Here is a 21,096-nt window from a genome sequence, read left to right on the forward strand (position 1 = left end):
TTCTTTATAAAGTACATCTGACAAATGACCCATGGTTCACAGTATATTCCAAACAAAATATCACTACTCCAAAAATAATAGTAAATGTTACTCAAATAAAAGAAAATACTGCTGTGACTTAAACTTACGGAGGACTAGTGGAATTGTCCCATTTTAAAGAAATAAACATTGCTCAGTATTAAAAAAATAAACTTTGGCTGGTATTATAAAACAAACATTACAGACTTATCTCCCTCTAAAATCATGCTTGATATTCTAATTTCATGGAAATATTTTAGAATAATGACTTTCAAATGAATACAGGAAGAATGTTATTAAAAAGAACAAAGATTAGGAAATATACTGTAGCACATAGCCTGCAGTGGGGGCTGGGAACAGGCTCTTCTGACCTAATAGTATTTTTCCATTCTTAACTTGGTTAATCTTAGACACAAAGCAAATAAATCATTCCTGGTCTCTAAAAGTCTACTTAATTTAATTCCCTTTGCAAAGTATGGTTCATAAAAACATATTATTAAAGTCGATGCAATGAAAATCCTAGATTGATTATTTCAACAGGATGCTAATTTTTCTTAAAATAAAGCATTTCCCACCCTCTGCAGTGTTCCTCTCAGTACTGGAAGTGCACGGCTCAGGAGGCCGAATGGCAAAGGTCTGAGGCTGGCACAGGGGACAGCTCGGTCGGCTCAGTGTGACAGAGCCAGCCCTTAAAATCTGAAACTGGAGCGAAAACCTGGGTGCTCTGAGAGAGCTTCCATGTTCCCACTTTCACAGTGAAGGAAAAGTGCCTGATTACAGTGCAGATGTGAGGAAGGTCCTTATCCAAGATGCTTATGACATCGAAGCACATGGTTAGCATGGTTTAAGACATATTCACTTAGGGCTGAATTGCACACGTGAGGCGGGAATCAGCCTGCAAGTGCTAAATGCTCCGAGGCAGCCACTCACACGGCCTCATATAGAGAGACGTGGAGCTGAGATTTATGGAGCAACGCCTGGATGCCGCCGAGTGCATCGGTGTTTCTCCAATACCCGCGCGCCACAGCAAGAGCAGGACCTGTCACGGGGTGAGGGCAGAATAACCACTGCACCCCTCTTTCTCACTGAATAAACTGTGTGGAAATAGCCTGGCCTTTGGTCAGCCAGAACAGGTCAATGGAAGCGCATGGATTTCAGAATCTGGTAGAAAGGTCACTGGGCAGGTGACTGCAAGCTGCTAACACGGGCGCTGACGGAAGAGGGAAGAATGGGACACAAGCAGCAATGGACAACGGTGCCCCAGGACTTCAGAAATAACTTAGAGAACGGGTGTAGGAGTCAGTGAAGATCGGATGCTCCAAGCCAGGCAGCTTCTCGACGCGTTTCCCTCGTACGCAACATCCAATCCAGTCACAAGCGCTGTCAGCGTTACCTTCAAAACATAGTACGAACCTGAAACCCTTTCTGCCCACTCAAGTCCCCGACGTCCACCCTCTGCTAGCATCCACTGCTCTCCCGGCTGCCCTGCCCAGAGCCACTGCTGACCACAGCCCACCTCCTGGCCGGCAGCTGAGATCTGGTGATGAGTTGTGGCACTGAGAATAAAATACACACTGGCACAAACCACTTGACCTGGCATTATCTGGCCTCAGCTTCTCTACCTGAATTCACCTTCTTCGTTCTCTCCCTCCATCTCTCCAGTCTAGTTCTACTGGACTTCCCACCAGCTCTGAAAGCAGAACCTCAGATCGCTGCTACTACTACACGCAGCACAGAGACGGGGCGCTGTGTGATACAGTCTAACCCCAGCCCTCTCCGGGGAATTTTCTACGAAATACATTGTAGACATCCACTTTGGGAATAACAACCACAGTGATTTCCCTGATTACACAACAATAACAAAAGCACAGTGTGATGCATTTGAATTCATCTGCATGACAGTAAGGACACACAGTAGGTAAAGAGGCAGCCCAAGGCTCCAGGTAAGCACCTTCCTTGTGAAGCACAGGGTATGCGTCTGTGGGGAAAGGGGAGAAATGACAGGAAAAGAGAAGCGGGGAACGAGATGTGTAACATGTGTTCAGATATGCTGAGTACCCTGCAAGAGGTGTGGCAAGTGGGGCAGGAAGGCTCCAGTCTGTGCACGGCGGGGATCCACAGTAACTTGTACGCATCCTACTGGTAACATGTCCAGTGCTTGTAGCTTGTAGCTGAGTAAGAGAAACACAGATTCTATCATCTTTGCATATTTCCTAGCACAAATGTGGCAGGATGGACTTTCCACTCCCCACAAGATAGGAGATGACGAGGCTTCCACAACAGCCCACGGAATCCTAGTGAATCCATATGATTGCTAGGATAGTGGATATTTCTAATAGGGAAGAAACTGACCTCAACTGAACACTGATGACAAATGAAAGCAATGAGTTGTGTGTTTTATGTCACTGAAGTAATCCATTACGGATTAAATTCTCTTTCAGGAGCATGCAGAAGAACCTAGGCACTGATTTCTAAATGATTTGCATACTAAATACCAGAGTATGATTCCATTACTGAAATGCATGGCAATTACAAATCACCTAAGCCAAAGGCAAATGGATTCAAGCTCATTCCTGGGGGGCAGGCTGTGGGGTGCGAAGGTCAGAGGCCACGAAGGTGAGGTGGGGCTGCACTGTCACAGCAAACCCGGGGAGCTGATTGCCCACCCCTCCTCCTGTTCATTTCTCATTTCCAAAGCCTTGAAGTTGTCAGGGAGATCAGGACGAGGATGACTCCAACTGCTCTGAAATACTCTCTAATAATGAACAGTTATAAAGTAAGTACAAAGGACATAGAACTGTGCCTCTGTCCTATTTAAGCCACTATGAAATCGAGTGAGGACCACATTTTTGACTTGAGTCCATGGCCAGAGCAAAGCCTTACTGAGAATGATTAGAATTCCCAATTTGGAAAGTGTCTAATGTCCTTATTACTGGACTTATAAACCTAAGATTATTATATCTCTTGGTGGGGGGGGGAGTAGAAAAATCTAAGAGTAAGGGAATTTACTGAGGGAAAAATTAACCCCTGCATAGTGAAATAAAATTCTACAGGTTAAAAAGGTATTGGTTGGGGGTAAAAAGCTTAAAACACCAACAGAAAAAAATCCACAATGATGTATTGTGGGTGGGTGATATGGAGGACTGAGATAGCATGCTTCAATTCCTTCAAAATAAAAAGAGATGCTGGGTAGAAATCTATGTCTCTCCAATTTTGGGTCAAAACATGTACTTTTAAGACAAGACTCACAGGCTAAACACCTGTAAAGCCCAGGTATCTACTATGAGCATGGTGTTTCGTTAAATCTGCAAGCATTTCCCAGGAGCAGCCACCACTTGGTGAGCCTGTAGCTACTGTGAAGAAATGTAGATGGCTTTAAAATGCCTTTTTCTAGTGGTCAAATATGTGGGACATTTTTTCAAGTACTCACTGGCCTTCTGTACTTCTTCTGAGAAGTATCTGTTCATTTCAGTTGCCCATTTTTTGAGTGAGATGTCTAATTTTTTTGAGTTCTTTATATATTCTAGATATTAATCCTCTGCTTGGTGGCAGTATTACTATGTTTCAAAGTTTCTCAACTCGAGAAATCTGTACTTCTGTTGAAATTTTCTGGTTTTAAATCATGGCAAGTACCAAGTGATTTAAGTTCATTAAAACAAATAACAAAACAGAACCCGGGGAGCTGACTGCCCACCTCTGCGGGGTGGCAAACACTATGCAAAGAATTTGAAGGCTTATTTTGTCCACAAAGTACAAGATATGTAAATAGACAACACACTAATGTCTAAGAGAACAGGCCTATATTTTTAAAAATTGAAATAATGGTCTATGTGCAGAAGTCTAGACAACCAAACAATGCCTTTAAGACAATTACTGAATTCTTATCTACATGGAGGAAGGTAGAAGATCTAAAGCGTTATGCCTCTAGTAAAATTTCTCCCATTTGATTTATGATCGCCTCCATAACATGTTCCCAGATTACTTGTGATAGAGGAGTGACACCTAAAGTGAGGCTGGTCTAGGTTGTACAACTTCACCAAAATAGTACATAAAATAAGTGCTTTGGTCTTGTGTATCTAACAAGAAGTTTGTCATGAGAAAGATTATAAGGAGTAGATAAATCAAAGAAAAGAAACCAGAAGGGTTAGTTTGAACAAATCTGTAAGAAGAATTCTCTCTCTCAAGTAACTGGAGGCAAGAGATGTCATCCAGGGAACAGGAGACAAAGCTGATAAAGTCCTTTAGGTGGTAAAGGAATGTCCGCTAGCCAAATCCCCATGGGCTCCGATGAGGAACCGAGTATCAGAGAGTTCCATGAGGTAGAATAACCTGGGGGTGGGGAAAAATGGAGAGCGAGTCTAGAAGGTACAGTAGGTAGGTAAGTGAGAAAACTGAACATCCACTCATGGAAAGAAGAAAAATAGTGTCTAGAGAAGAAAGATCAAAATAGTACAAAGAAAGGAAGGTTCAATGCGCCAGAGAAGAGAGTCCAAATTTCTTCAAGAGAGATAGGAGCTGAGACCAAGCCTAACAAAGACGGTAGCCTGAAGTCAGGTGCTGGGAAGGACAGGGAGTGCAGCTCTGGAACGGGAAGAGGCAGATGATAACAGCTTTCCAGCTGTGGTCAAGGTTTTCCACCTCTGTTGCTTTTGGCCAAGGAGGGGGTGTTTACCTATGAAGGGCCAGACAGGGCAGAGAACATAATCCCAGGGAGGTAGGTAGGGTGATCTGTTTCCTGAGTAGGCCGGGAGCAAGAAACAGTGTGAAGGTCTGGGGGTGACCTGGGGCCGGGGGAGTATCCTCATTACAGGTGCATCGGTTTTGTGCTGAGCTGCTCTCTGAGAGAGTCCTGCTAGAACCAAGCATCCAGGAAGTTCAACTTCTTCACTTACTTTGCGAACAATGCATGATCATAAAACCATTTAAAATATTGTTTTAAAGAGTTTGGCAGAAGCTATGTAATTTTTCCCATGACTTGTACAGCCCTTGGACTTTATGTTTACATAGAAAAGACAGCAGCAGAATCTACTTTAATCTTTAACCGTAACTGATTTCCAAGAATTCTTGGTTCTTATTTAGCTACTTTCAGCCCGTTTCCAGCATTTCAACCTATTCAAGTGTGCATGAAAATCAAACATGCTGAAAATACTAACCTACAGTAAGCTGTGAAACTTTCTATTTAGAAATGAACTGTTTTAGCACAGCACATCCCGTATGACTTATTACACTGATCACATTTGCTGTGAAATTGAGGACAGGACAATGATTCATGACCGAGTAAGGGCATTAAGCCTTTACATCTGTCTGTTCACTAAGCTTTAGAAACTGATTTCTGTAAGCAATTTGAAATGTGGGAGCTAAACTAAAATGTGCTGCCCACTTACGGCAATGACATGACCACTGAAGACCAAAAACTTGGTTCAGGTAATTGAATCTCTGGGATCTTCTAACTTTTGGTCCAAACACAGTAATTAGGGTCACTAAGGACTTTCATGTTCTGGTTCTGGACTGAAAGTATTGTCCATTATTTTCTCTCTGCATGCAAAAGATCTTCAGTACCAAATGGTAAAACATAACAGAAAGAAATGCACCTGTTTTTGGTACCAAGAATCGAACTCAGGACCTTGCACTTACTTGTCAGGCAGGCGCTGCGCTGCTGAGCTTTACCCCCGACCCTAAGGAAATGAACTTGAAATTCACTTTACATTTTATCAGACTTTCAAGGACTAGCACATATTAATGTAGCTAGGAAAGAATGAAATGTTAAACACTTTTGAAAGTAACCCTCCATACATGTAGCAAGAGAAAAATGTTTCTTAGCGACACATCACGCAATTTTGTTCACTGGGAAATCTCCATTTACTTTTAAGATGCTGCTGGGCTTGCAGCGAACTTGATAAAAGCAAAGGTAACCAAACCCATGAAGTTGGTTAAGGTCACAGAATCCAGGTAGACAGAGCCTGACAGCCTCCAACTTTCTCCATCGCTACTGTTAGGGAGTTTGGAAAGCTCCAGGGTATCACCAAGTCTGCGCCTCCCTCTTCAGGTGTTAGGCTGCCAGAGTACACTGCCCCCTCTCCATGCTCCAAGCAGCAGCAGAAGGGAAGACCTCTGCTACCCTCTTACCTTAAGAAAATGTGGTCAAAAAGGCTTCATGGGCAAAGCAACAGCTCTCATGGAAAAGAAGATGCAGAGGTATACACATACAAGTTTACTTTCAAGTTAATTTAGTCCTGATTTCGTAATAGTAGGATGCAATGTATCCAAGTGACTTTTGTGGGCATAAGAAAGAGAAGACTTGATTATTAATATTTATTGAGCGCCCATGTTTACTAGCCTATCTGAGGATCTTCAAAGAATTTAAAACTACAACGCACATGTATTATATACTGTTCTATATCCACACTTTCTACCCCAAACACTTAGTGCAACATTATTTAAATTTCATAGCTAATGAAATGAGAAGAACATTAGCAAATTGCAGGTAGGGATATAAAATCTAGGCCTTCTGAATTGCATATCAATATGTTCTATGAATCTTGTTTACACCTTGCCTTTCTATCAACCAGTTAATGTTCACTTGTCCAGACTAAATTAATTCATAAAATTAAAATATTCATTTCTATTACACTTCCCTGCATAAACAAATATATATGCAGTATGCTGCGCTGTGCTGGCGCAGGGACCATCTGTACTCAGCTCTGTCTCTAAAGGGAGATACTTTCCTCTTTAAAACTCATGTGCAGACCACAAAGCCATAAGGAGTCTTACAAGGTAGTAGTCATCTCAGAACAAGTCTATATAAAAGAAGTAACTCGCACTTCATAACCTGTCCCTACAGTAGGTTAGTGTTTCCCGGGACTTCAGTGTCCCCAGTCTGTGCTGCCTGGCTCGCCAAAAACATCTGCTGCTAGGAACAGGTCAGCTGTCTCGGCTGGCTCGCCAACATCTGGGCAAGGAGCAAGTCATCTGTCTTCTCCGGCAGCCCCTCCATCCCCCTGAATGCTGTTTGGCTCTGCTTGTAGTAAAAAAGAACTCACCAATATGTAAAAGAATCTTGTTTATATCTTGCCTTTCTATCAACCAGTTAATGTTCATTTGTCATCCTGCGAGCAGGGTGGTCAGCACTTGTCACTGTGCTCTGCTTCATCGGAAAAAGATGCACACAGCTCCTCAGCCCTACAACGCGCGTCCGCGACCCACTCCGCTCAGGTGACTGTGGGTACAGCGAAGTGACATCAAGTCCTGGGCAACGCTGATGCTTCATAAAGTGACCAACAGCAGAAGACGAGGCAGAGGAGCATGGTGTGAAGAATGAAACAACACAGATCTGGGAGTGCCGAGGAGGCTCCGGGATCTCAGACGCTGCTGCGCCCCGAGAACAGCCTGTGCTCAGGGCGTACGCGGCTGGCTGCAGAGCTCAGGGTCTTCCTCGCGGTCCGCGTGGGGCTGCTCTGAGCCATATGCTCTGTGATCAGGAAGACGCCAGAGCACCTTTGAGTCTTTGCTGGAATTTAGATATAAGCTATAATTTAGCTTTTTAAAGATCTTTTCAAAGTGTGCTGGATGTATAATTGGGATTTATTTTTGTACCAAATCTTTATGCCTCCCATGCCAGCTTTTAATGTTTAAGATATATTTACTCCGAGCATATTGGAGATACATTGAACAGTGTGAATGACATTATCTCCAAAGTGAGTAACATTTTGCAACTGTATGGCTTGGGAAAAATAAATATTGCATTAATATTTATTTTAATGTTTATTATTAGTCCTTATGAGTAAATTATGATAAATAACAGATTCAGATTTTTTATAATATGCTTGAAGATTTGGTTAATAAAGATGGTCCGCGTTTGTTTTTTTGGAGACAGGCTCTCCCTGTGTAGTTCAGGCTGGCCTTGAACTCATGATTATCCTCTTGCCTCAGCTTCCTGAGTCCTGGGATTACAGGTATGTACCACCACACCCAGCTCTCTCTTTTGTTCTGAAATAATTTAAAATTTACTATAAAAAAGCACAGAAGTTTGAGATCTATCAGTTTTAACAAAAATCCTTGAAATATAGAGTTCATCTAAAGAAAATGCAACACCAGTGCACCGATGGAAAGTGTGAAATAAATACATGCTTTTAAAGACTATTATTTAAGAAGCTGTAAAACTGTTGTGTCATCAGCTCATAAATTATAGGCAAGTGGATACTGCTAGGGTGGATTTTATGGGCTCCTTACACAAGAGTATTAGAACCTGTTGAGCTGTTTGCCTATGGGAAGATATATGATGGCAGCCAGCCTTCCAAGTGGCCCCAGTGACGCGCCCTTTCGGTCCTCTCCAGTGATCACCGTCCCCAGTGAGCCAAGGTTTGTTCTGTTTCACGGGTAGAATACGCAGGAGAGGGTATATGACTTCCAGTGCAAGTTTATTCACTAAAATACGGCTTCCACCCCCATCCCACTTTTTCTGTCTTGTAGCACTCACTTTGGGGAACTTGATATGTGGAAGGAACAGTCTTATAAAAAGGTCCAAGGCTGTGAACCAGAGGCCGCCTGACAAAAGAGCCAGCAGGGAACAGGAGCCAGTGGCGACCTGAGTAGCCACCTCAGAAACAGAATCTCTAGTCCAGTCAAGCTTTCGGTAGCTGCAGGGAGCTCTCACAGGAGGAAGAACTACACCCTCACAAGCCAGTCCAGGCCAGAGACCCCCAGCCAAGCCTCTCCTAGATTCCTGATGCTCAGAAACTTTGAGGAAATAAGTATCTGTTGTTTGAGTTGCTACATCTTGGTATAGTTTCTCATGCAGCAATGGCTAACTAATACACATGCTTTTGTGCAACTCATCTGCCCCTGTTAATATCCTGGCCAGAGCTAAAGTCAACTGAATTAGGTTTGATTAGAATTATGGGTAGAAATACACTGTGTTTCAGACCTTTCTCAAGGACATGAGTGAATATGCACTTGATGTATCACGTTTAGCAACTAGGTTACAATTTGCCTCAGCAGTATTGACAAATATACTTGAGGTATGTGTCTGTCTGTCTGTCTGTCTGTCTATGTATCTATCTAGGTATGGCCAATAAAGACTAGACCTTTATTCCACCTTCAAGGAAATCACTCTTCAGTCTTTAAATCCTAATAGATAAAAATTTAAGTTGCATTTCTACTCTAATCTCATAAGTGTCCAATATAGACAAAATAAAAATTACTTTGATGAGGCCCTCAGAGGTTTCCATATGAATTAACAATAATTATTACAAATACACTACTGTTTGCCTAAATTAAACATCATAAATACATTTACAAGCAGGTGGGTTTATGATAGATAGCAAGTAGGTTTATGATATTAGTGTCTTTACATTACCAATACCAGTTAATCTCTTTTGATACTATCTGGAAAAAAAATCATCCTAGAAGTGAGAAGCAAAGTACTTTTATACTACATAAGAGTAAAATTTTAATGATATACAGATGCCTTTCCAATTAAGATGTTACACTCTGATAAATTCATTGTAAGTTGAAAACACAGTAAATTGGAAATGTATGTTATACACCTCATCTATCACACAGCGTAGCTTCACCTGCCTTAAGTGTGCGTATCACACCTCACTTACCATACAGCTGGGTAAATCCACCCAGCATGGAGCCTTTCTGATCGCAGAGTGTTGGGTATCTCAATAATTCGGTGCATATCTGCACTGAAACCCACTGGCACCAGTGCCCTGTAGACAGCTGCTTACCCATGCCCTTGGGAGCTTGGCCAGCTGGTGCTGCGCACCCAAAGGCAGCACAATGGTGTACCACGCATCATCAGCCAGAAAGAGTAGAGCGCAAAATCTGAGGTCTGGTTTCTGCTGAATGTCACTTTAGTTAATGATTTCAATAATCATTATATCCAACTGTCATAAGTTGCGGACGATCTATAATTAGTTTTGGTAACATGTTTAGTACAGCATATAAAATACAATATTCTATAGGGTATTTTATTGCCTTATTATCCTACCATAGTCACCTTCTCTTGTCAGAAAATGATAGTTTTCCCCTTTCTCCTATTTCTTTCCAAATCTACTTGCATGCTTCTTCCTTATGAATTGGGTGGCATTATTATTTAATTTTACTATTTGCACTTTTAACACTCTGATACTGCTACAGGTAATTTTTTCCTTTTAGCAGCACGTGGATACTAATTTTCCTGGTCAAGCATATTTAGAGCAGTGCTGTCACAATCATTACCTGTATTAAAGTGATTGTCTATGAAAGGCTGTCTTACGGTGCTGTCTTTCAGTCTGTGTTGCAGGACACAGGATACACACCACCTGCTTCTACTGCTACCACTCTTGAGACACCAAGGAAACAGTACACAAAGAAACAAGAAGGTAGGAAAGTGTGTCTAACCAGCCCAAGAAGCTGAATCTTGGGGTGGTGAGAAAACATCCATTTCTTTTTTATAAATTATGAAATACCAAAAGATAGTATGCAAAGGACAAAATATAAGAAGCTACTCATCACACAGACTTAACCGGTGAAAAATTTCAAAGTTTTCTTTAATTTGTGTTGCTTAAAGAAGGAAATATAGCTAAGTCCTGTTCTCCTATCCCGTTCCTGCCCCTTCCTTCCATTTGGATTTTATGTCCAGGATTAGATTTTCTGTTGGGAGGGAATGTATTGGCCATTTCCAGAAAACCAACTTGAAAAGATTCTCAATTTCACTCTACCACAAATGTAAATTAGAGTAACAGGGAGATATGCTAATACCGACTCACAAAAGACAATTAGAAATCCAGTAACTTCGCAAACTCTAGCAATGAGACTCTGGGGTCGGTTGTTAGCAGGGTGCTGTGCGGTTCGCTGGAGGACTGTGTGTCACAGCGAGGGCAGAAGCCGCTCACAAGTCCACCAGGGAAGGAAGGGACGGATGGGAGCAGCACATCCATGCAAGGCAGGATCACTGCCTGTCACACGCATAAAGCACACCAGCTCATGTGCGCTTCAGAAGCCCGACACGGAAGGGAAAGACATGCTGCAGAAAAATCTGCACCGTAACATACCTAAACTCACCTTTACAGTTTATTTACAATGGCTGAATCAGCTAAAGCAACCTTAGGCAGTCTTAATAAAAATATGGAGTCAAAAGCAATGAGAGACACCGTTTACCTTTGCCCCTCGACCCCAGGGTTAAGGGTCAGTGACTCCCCCAAGAGTGTGTCAATATGTGAACACGAGCAGCTGGAATGTGGAGGGTTTGCGGCTGTGCAGTCTGTGTGCAAAGTCTCTCAACTAGAGAATAAACCTGTGCAAGTGCAAGGAAGGAAAAGGGGCTGCGCATCCCTCTGCTTCTCCACAGGCTTCCTGGCAGAAGTGCTGGCCACGCACTGCCCACAGGTGCTTTCTTTCTGACCTGGAATAACTACAACCACAGTAACTACTGACGTATATATTTTCAAGTACATGGAAGGGCATCAATACCAAAGTGTCAACCAAGAGACACGCTCACAGAACATTATATAATAATTTGAAAATGTGGGTATTTTTACATGATCAGAAAGACATGAGAGGGGCTGGGGATTTAGCTCAGCGGCAAAAGCGCCTGCCTCGCAAGCGCAAGGTCGTGAGTTCGGTTCCTGGTACCAGAGAATAAACCAAACCAAAACAAAACAAAACAAAAGACATGAGAGGTAAAAAATAAAATTGAATAGTTTGTACACTGTACTGGCTTTGATGATAATGATGTAATTCCAAGGTATTTCCCTGTCACTGAAATAATACTGTTGATGAAAATGTACTCTGTTTAAGCATATACACTTAAGAGAACATTCTAGTACCAAACTCCCAAACCAATCACTTGTATAAAGAAATGGCATTGAGTTTGTCCTCCTTCTCCTCCAAATGAGTCTACTCTGTCGGTAACAAGGAGAGGCCTAGCATGGGATCATCTGCTGCCAGGCGTACAATGACTTTATTTAAAAGCCATATATATAATACCTAAATGTAAATATAAAGGTTTCTGTTGAGAAAAGACAAATCTAACAAAGATAAATCTTGGAAAGATCAAGAGGTTAATCTGAGTCCTGATACACAAGCTTAAAATGTTAGTTTTCATGGAGACTTCATAAACAAATACGTTGAAGCATATTAAATGTTAATTACTCTTAATCTTAGTGGTTGAAAAAACGCTTTAGGTTTGGTGTAGCAACTCCATCTAAAACACTTGGCACTCCAGTGTAGCCCTTGCTATGATTTCTTTCCAGCATCGGACACACCTTGTTCAAAAGGCAAATGACTCATACGAGGCCACAATCCAAGTGATATTCAGCATTTAACTTGCTAGTGGTATTGCAGATGTAGAATGAAAGCTTCTAGTACGAAAAAATAGCAGTTGGAGGATTAAACACTATGGCTTCCATTTTTCACTAAAATCCATGTTGGAAAAATAGCACAACTACAGTGAAAGGAGTGTCAGATAAGGTAACAAGGAGAAAGGCCGCTCACCAAGGGGTTGTGGACTGCATGCCAACATCAATAAATGTTACTTAATGTTTGCACCACTTAACCAAAATAAGCCAAGCATGGAAGGTGAAAATAGCGAGATAAGAAAGGAGGAAACAAAAGCAACTAATCTAAAAGTTGAGCAAGCAAATCTGTACTGCAATGATAAAAACATGAAGTGACACCCGATACCCAGCATCACGTAATTCACTGGCAATGAAGAAAGGCCAGCTAGGCCTTCCGCCTGGGCCCACCAGGTTTGAACAAGCCATTCCAACTTCTGCCAAGAATGTATCATTTTGTTTTTAAACACTTTTATCTGCCACGGGACACATCGGATGTGTCCCAAATTCACATCGGATTTGGTTACTCCTTTTTTCAAGACAACATTACAAATCCCTATTATTTCATATCCCAAGGATGCAAATGGAAGAAAAGCTTTTCGGTTCCTGTAACTTCTTACTGTAATAATGAGGTAGAAATCACAAATATTTTTGTTTAGCAATGAAATCATGTTATCATAGAGTGGTAGAAGAATCAGCTTTGACATGAAGTTCTCTGCTCCTTCTAGAGGGAAAGAATGACTTTTACATCGAAAGGTTCCATGTTTAATACAAAACTGATGCAACAGCCCTCAAACACTGACATCTGGTAATGTTGTAACTCTTTCACACCCAGGTGACTCAACAGAACCCCAGGGGGAGGGACAGGGCTCAAAATGGCCAAGTGAGGGGGCACTAATCAAGAGTTAACGAATATTGTCTGGATTATTTTTATATCCTCCTTCAAACCAGAGTATGTGAAGAAATGTCTATCTTATCTCTGTAGTTCTGGTCAAGTCTATGTTGTCATTTTTCCACACCAAAGAAAAAATTCAGTTACTGTAATTGAAATATGGAAGTTTTTTAAAATTTGTGGTACCAACATTCCACAATGATTGATATAACTAAAGGAGGTAAATGTTGGTCAGCTAATGTTAAACATTCACAGATGATCTATCCCAACAGAGGATAGTCTATCCCAATCTATCCCTGGTAGTGGAGAGATAGAATAAAATGGGATTAAATCTCACAACTCCATGTTCAGCTGCAGCTCTTGGTTCACACTTTCAATATTAAATAAATCTTTAAATATCACCCAAATTCTGCGTCATATATAACAGTTCTTGGCCCTACGTTAGGGAAAGGAAGAAAAACCTAAACCATAATTCTCTTAATAAATGTGCCTATTGTGAGGTAGGGCACAGTGTGGTAGAAACAGCCACACTTACTCATGGGTGTCTGATCTCGAGAAAAGAGTAAATAAATAATCACAACAAGCCAAGCGCTACAGGGGACGGGAAGATGCGCTGAAAGGACCATAGGGAGGAAAGGGGAGGAGGAACTCACCGGACTCCATCCCGGAAGTGAGCAAGGGACTCATCATAGGAACGGCCAGGCCCAGGCCCACGTGTGCTCTGGGGCAGAGGCCACTGCAGCCACAAGGGTTCCCAGGCTCGGTGAGCTTCAGGGAGCCGAGTGAGGACACCGGAAGTGGCCCGGGACAGGGTAGAGTGCAGTGAAGGAGGTGTGGACGGCAGGGCGACCTGGAGCCAGTGTGCTCTGCTCCTCTCCCCACACTGTTAAGATGCTGAGCTGAATTTGAATCAAAGAGGGAAGCTAGGGTACGGTTTCCATGGAGAATATGCATAGTGTTTTTTTTTAAAGACAATACTGGCTCCTTCCTAAGCAGAGACAAATTGGTAGACATGAAGCAGCTGACCACTCAGAAAGCTCTTCCAGAAGCCACCTAAGATGTGCGGTAGGTTGTACCACAGTACAGGAGATGGGGTGGGGAAAAAAAAAAAAAGCAGAGGAAACCATGGTATCATTAAAGAGGCGGATTTATGAAACCATGGCATCACTTCCCCTAGACCTGCGCAACTTCCAGGGAGATCAGACAAAGTCTTGAAGCCAGACTTCATGCGCACAGAGGAAGGAAGGAATGACACCTAAGAGACTGAACGACAGTCCCACTTGTGGAGAGCTGGAAGCCTGTGGCACAAACGGCAATGAGGCGACACTGAAAGTTCTGCTTACAAGTCTGAGGGGCCTGGGATGCACCCAGGAGGAGCCACCAAGGGCAACAAGGCATGCAAGACTGGAGCCTCAGCCTGACTTGCAGTGGAGCCTGCAAGTCATGGCACACGCAAGACCAGTCAAAGCTTAAGGGTACGGCTCAGGATGAGATCCCTTAGCGAGAGAGTGGGGGTGATACTTCTGTAACTGCAGTACGGAGGAAATTTCCTCTGGAGATTCCAACTCAGTAAGTTCGGGGTGGAGACTTTCAATCTGCACTTTTATTAAACTCTCCAGGTGAGTCTCGCCTCAGTATCACTGAGCCCAATACTGCACTGGAGACAGAAAGTGTGTGAGTCCAGGAGTGCGCTGCCAGGCTCAAGCAGTTGGTAGCTGGCCAAAAGAAGAGTCTGAGAAGCTGAAGCCAGATACCAGCCAGAAAAGAGGGATCTGTGCAACTGGAACCAGCTGCAAAGGAACCAGCAAAGGTTCCTGACTGTGAGGAACTACTGGTGAGAATCTGTCTGAGGGCCGTGCAGCCAGTTCCTGCCAAACACCGCCGAGCCCAGGCCCTCCAGAACAGTTCAGGTACGAGGCCTGGAAACTGTTCAAAGAGTCTGTGTTGTCACTAGGAGAAAACACAGCACGGATAATATCCGGGATAGAGCTGTGTCAGTGCCTTTTCTGCGGGTTGCTTCTCCTACTGAGCCTCACTCTCCAGAGGGCGTCGCTCGCAGGCTGTGCAGGAGCAACGTGGGTCTCCTCACAGCTTTGGGCACTGAGGAAGGGCGGGAGCAGGAGCACCGCCAGGCCCTGGTCCTCACTCACTCCCTAAGCAACAGGCTAAGGAAAGAAAGGTCACACAGATTAGGAGGCGGGCTCCTTTCCATCCCTCCTCTCACCTTGTGCCCAGCTGCCCAGCCCCTGCCAGCCCTTGCTGTCTCCACACTGTCCTAGCGGATCGGAACACTTGCAATTCAGACGAATCAAGCTTGCACTTCCCCCGAGCTTGCCACATTTCCCCTAAACCGGCGCAACCACCAATGATCCATAAAGTTATTCTCTGATGGGGATCTACATTCCCACGGGAGCTTCTGTGGAGACAGACGTAAGTGTGAAGGAGTTAAACTAACACGGAGCACTCCTGCAGCATCAGGAGAAGACACATGGGTGTGGGGACAGTAACGTGAAAATCCGTTCCAGCGCCCCACACGTGGCTGTATGCTCCACTCGGGGAGCCCAGCAGACGGCGTGAGGAGTCTGAGTTTGCCATCTGGGAACAGGCAAACTTTTAAAAAGACTGCCACGAGATTATAAACCGCCACAGAAGGCTGATACCACGCTATGTGGTAGCAGAGAAATCTTAAGCAACAAGTACATCTCAGTGTCCAGCCTGGGGAAGAGTTGCACAGCTCGGAAGACTTTCTTCACCGGGCAGAGCTAGAAGCAGTACTTAACTGAAGAGCTGCGAACTAAAAACAACCAGGTATGAGCTAATTAGCACACATGTGAGGGAGAGCCAGATGTAAAGTGTTAATGAACCTTCAAGCTCCGTTTGGGGAGATACTGGAAATGGACAACTCCCTCAGTCGCGGGCAAACTCAGCACCCTGGATTTCAGTGCCCTTCGGGTAGACTCTGTGCGGCCAACCAGTGCAGGACTAAGTTACCCAGGCTGCACAGAAATCATCAACTAGGGCTCTCCGCAGTCCTGGCTTGCTCAGGAGGGAAGGTAACTGTGATGCAGCATCCTCCACGTTAAACCAGGCCAGGCCTAGACACACAGGCGCAAGTCAGGGATTCAGGGGCACCTCACTTGTCTTGTTCCTTGTCTTGTGCTTTGGGGTAGAGGAACGAAACGTAATGACAACGTGGGGTCCATGTTTAACACAAAGTGGAAGTTGGTAGGTGGGTCTGAGAAAAACAGGCAGCCCCTAAGGAATAATGCAGTCACCACACCAAGACATTTGCAGAGAACAGCTGGAGGGACGAGGTCGTTAACTGTCACAGGCAGCTGGTACACATCACGAAGAGAGCTTCTCCATGCCTCACACTGTACAGTACGGTGACAGTGTATGAGCAGCCCTTGAAGAGACTGTGACGCGAAACACGAGGTATAAGGCGAAACCCAACAGCCCGGCCGTATTGAAAGGAACATCCTGAATCCCAAGACATTCATGCCAAAAATTGTTAGTTATATACTCGTGTACTTGCTGGGGTATGTTTGTGTGTTTCTCATCTTCCACAGCTTTGAGCCATATACCGGAGTTCCCGCAGAGGAAGCAAAGGCATCTACTGTTCAGACGTGAAACGCAAGCACGATGAGCACGTTCTCAGGTGTAAGCAGGAAAGCAGGGGGCACCCAAGGCCCATCTGGAGTTTCAGCCTCCAGAACAATAGCACTCTTGACATTTTTAAATGGGAAATACCATGGAGAAGAGTACTTAGGCCTATAATGAAAAATATGTAAGCAGATGTGTAGTGGGGAAAATAGGCTCTGAAATGACTGGGCGTGGGTTACATTTACAGCTCCTTCAATTAGTAAGCAGGAGACTTCGGGTGAGTTTAGGTGCTGAGCAAAAAGGTAAAGTCCTTGCTTTTCAGCAGAATAGCCAATGATAGGTTTTCTTCCTCTGGTCCAAAGTGAATGAGAGATCCAAATCGATGCATTGAAAGCTTTGTGAAAAACGACATTCAACAAGAAGTCTTTCAACCTAACCATATGGAAGGAAAAATACCAAATTTGACCTTAAGATCTATTAATCACTTAGAGTTTGAAGGTGAATACATTAAGGTAAAAGGTCTTTTCTTTATAACCATGAGAGTACCTGAATTTTCCATTATACATAAAATTTACATGTTTCCACTGACTTCATTTTTAGTGTAAAAGTTGGTTTATTTTCAAAAGTTAAAGAGAAAATAATCTCCCATTTTATCCTTGATGCCTCTTCTTTCCAATCTCAAATCCTTTTTCCACATTTGTTTTCCAGAAGTTGCCAGTTTGGTGGTAGATACCTGTAATCCCGGCACTCAGGAGGCTGGGGCAGGAGGATTGCTACAAGTGTGAGACCAGTCTAGGCTATGCAGCGAGTCCAAGGCCAGCCTGAACTACATAGTGAGGTCCTATCTCAAAACAGAATCAAAAACAAGTCAAAACAAAAACAAAACCTCTAAAATCTGCATTACTACCTTAGGGTCAGCTGAGAACTATTATAATTTCTAAACACACACAGCAATATTCTTTCCCTCTCACTGAGATCAGCTGCTCAAAGTCCACTGCTCCTGAGGTATTCAATGGAAAAATACAAGACTTGAAAAATAATTTTCCAAAGACTCACAATGATCAGGCAAGCCTATTAAATGGTAGCACATTTAATGAGTACTTAAATAAGATTCTAACAGCCTAATAATTAGACTCTTTGACCACCAAAAAAATGTCAAACTAACAGGGTCGTAATTTCCGGCAACACCGGTTACAGGTGCTCTGGTCTTGGCTGTTTTATATTCTTCCCTTTTATTAAGCCAGAAATAATAAGAAAATATGAACCCTTCTTGGAACTCCTCAGTTAATTTTTTTTGAAAAACTGCACAGGTGAAATCCAGCAGTTTCTGGCAATGTACTGAGGTAGGATTCAAGAAATATAAAATATTCCATCAATTATCAACCAAAGACACGGCACACAGCGACACGCTCTGCACTGCCATTTACCCTCATGGCTGGTGTGACAAAGGGCAGAAGCAAGGAAGTCACAGTATCAAATTCACCTACCAGACAGTACCAATAAATAACACAGCCATGGAGCAAGGACGCAGGAAACAGAAAAGGGCACTGCTAAAATCTGTCCACTTTGCAGCGCAAGCTTACCTAGGGGTAAGAGGCTCCTGCGGAAGGAGCAGTTTGAGGTCACTCATATCCTGATGCATTAATGATGTTTTCTAAAAGTATGGCCCATGAGGTGGCGGCTACCACTAGCACATGGAGGAAGTTAGTACTTCTGTGGGGATCAGAGAATCAGAGCTAAGAGGTGGCTCCAGGATGGACATCCGGTCACATCAGTTCTCTGAGCGACCTGAAAGCGGGAAAGTACAGGCCCTACTTCTAAGCCAAGCTCCCGTTGTCTCCCGCAGTGATCTCAGTCTCCAGCCCAGCTTTCCCAACACTGTCATTCAAAGACGACGGGAATCCGCCCCAGTGTGCCAGTGTGGGTATTTCTGGATATTTTTATGCCCTATACTTTCTGAGTCCAAGCTATGTCACTGACGGTATTTTTTTATTTGTTCAAAGTGCTTAAATGGCTGCTTAAATGAGTCGGCTTTAACTGAATTAAAATTTAAAATGAAATACAGCAAATGCTGTTTATCATTTGGGACAATGAAAGGGTAAAGTCACAGAAATCAAAAAAGCAGCACGGTGCAGACCGACATTCTGGGAAGCTCAGAAGAAAACGGGGAAAAGCCGTTCTTCTTCTTTTTTTTTTGGTTTTTCTCCAGTACTGGGAACCGAACTCACGACCTTGCGCTTGCCAGGCAGACGCTTTGCCGCTGAGCTAAATCCCCCCAGCCCCCCCACCCCCGTTCTTCTTTTGATGAAGGGACTCAGCACCTCCCATACCCAGAAGGACCTGACAGAAGACTTTTTAACATTTAAAAGAAAACTAAACCTAAACTAACAAGTATCTTAGAGTTCTACTCCTATAACATGATACTGTTTTCTTTGTGAATGAATCCTGTTTGTTCTCTTCAAATCTTTCGCATTTGTATCTCATCTTATTGGCTGATACCTCTCCTGTTTTCAAATGTGCGTATGGAGTGCTGTCCGAATGTTCAGGACAAGTGGGTTTGCTTCCCAGTAGAAGGACCTTTCCTCCCTGCGTATCTCAAAACTTAAAGATGGCATTAGGCGGGACTCTTGGATTTCTTTTTTAAAGTTTTTATTCTCCCTGGAACACGTCTGCAGCACACAGCGCTCATGTTCCTTGTGGGGAGCGCGTACACGGACACAACACAGCTTCCTTCTTTCTCTGTCTCCTTCCGGTCCCCTCTCCATCCCTAGGGCCCCTTCCCTTGCACAAGCTCAATTTCTCTGTTTCCTATTATCTACCTTTTGCTTTGCTCTTTAATTTCTTGTACCTAGGGGCTGGATTTAGCTCAGCAGCACAGCACCTGCCTGGCACGTGCAAGGTCGTGAGTTCGATTCTCGGTACCGAAAAAAAAACAACAAAAAAATTTACTTGTACTTTGTGTTTCTCACATAAGAGAAACTGTGTGATATTGAAGCTTGTGTGTCTGACTGATTTGACTTCGCTCCTGTGTGGAGAATAAGGCAGAACTTGAGGCCCACCCCTGCCGGTGGACGCTGGCTTCTCCCTTCTTCCTTCTGCTTACTTCTGGGCCAAGTACACATGGCTGAGAGGCTCTGGCCTCATTTCCACAACACCTTTCTCAAGCCCGTCCCCACTGAAAAGCAGCAGGAGATTTATTTAGCCGAGGCAGAGAACTGCTCGCAGGAAGCTGGTCAATGGCTTTTCTTCTCATATGTGCGGTCAGTCCTTATCCTCAAGTAAACTATGATCTGTGAGTGGAAAAAGTAGAAATAGCAACAACAACAACTTGTGATGACTGTAACGTGCTGTCTGCTCCCATCCCCAATCTGTGGAAATCCCCAGGGTTCTGCTTAGATTACAATCTCGAGGATGCCGTCAGGACTACGTCGGGGTTGGTTAGTCACTTTATTTATTTAATCTCACTCACACAGAACTTAGATAGGTCTGCGAACATAGACACGTTTTCTTCACTTTAAAGTATATCTTTGACTTTTCATAATTACCACCCCCCCAAAAGTGATAGAGCTTGCTGCTTGCTGTTTGCCAAGCCACTCTTTGGGGAATTGCGAATGCACACAAAACAGATTTGCAGCTACACTCCAACCCACTGCTCTGAGGCTTGCAGCTCCGCGTTAAACCCAAGAGGTAAACAATCCTTTCTCCAAGCTGCTTCCTCTCTCATGGCCAGCGCTGACGCAGGCCTCGGCGGGAAGGGGGGCCCGGGCGGCCAGACAGCTGCAGTAGACGCAACTTGGCAGCTGCCTCTAAACTCCAAAGAGAGTAAACCTAGGATCAGGGACTGCGGGGAGGGTCAATTGCTTCCTCTTTCCCAGTTTCTCACAAGACTGTTGGAATCCAGCTTCTCAAACTCTTCCCCACCAGCAGCCGGTTCTGACGGAAGTCTATTCTCTTGAACTTGCTTCTATTCAGGAGAAACTGCTTATATTGTTTTTCTCAAGCCTATTAATAGCTTGGAAAAGAGGTGCACAAGCTGAATTTTAAACAACAGCGCACACCTTTTCCTGCGGTGCTCTCATCATGTTCTGTGATCTGAATTCTACCTTTTCTTCAAGAATATGAATTCGATAGTAAATTCACACGGGGTAATAACATGGAAAATATACACCGGATATATTCACTACAGTTACACAGTTGGAGTTTTCACAATTTCATTGTATTTTTTCCCCAAACATAAACCTAGGGATTACATAATAAAGGTCA

At 43.6% G+C, this 21,096-nt stretch overlaps 1 protein-coding gene and 1 long non-coding RNA gene across 2 annotated transcripts in view; one reads left to right on the forward strand and one right to left on the reverse strand.

The window, feature by feature from the left end:
- Adgrv1 (adhesion G protein-coupled receptor V1) overlaps positions 1–21,096 on the reverse strand; it is a gene marked incomplete in the record, with an annotated part of 436,569 nt that overhangs the window by 201,374 nt on the left and 214,099 nt on the right.
- Positions 14,445–17,419, forward strand: LOC102025579. The gene is made up of 2 exons (XR_260576.2): positions 14,445–16,038; positions 16,800–17,419. It is a non-coding gene; the product is annotated as an uncharacterized LOC102025579 (long non-coding RNA).

This window comes from Chinchilla lanigera, unplaced genomic scaffold (assembly GCF_000276665.1).
Source record: "Chinchilla lanigera isolate Chin_1 unplaced genomic scaffold, ChiLan1.0 scaffold00017, whole genome shotgun sequence".
Taxonomy (NCBI): Eukaryota; Metazoa; Chordata; class Mammalia; order Rodentia; family Chinchillidae; genus Chinchilla; species Chinchilla lanigera.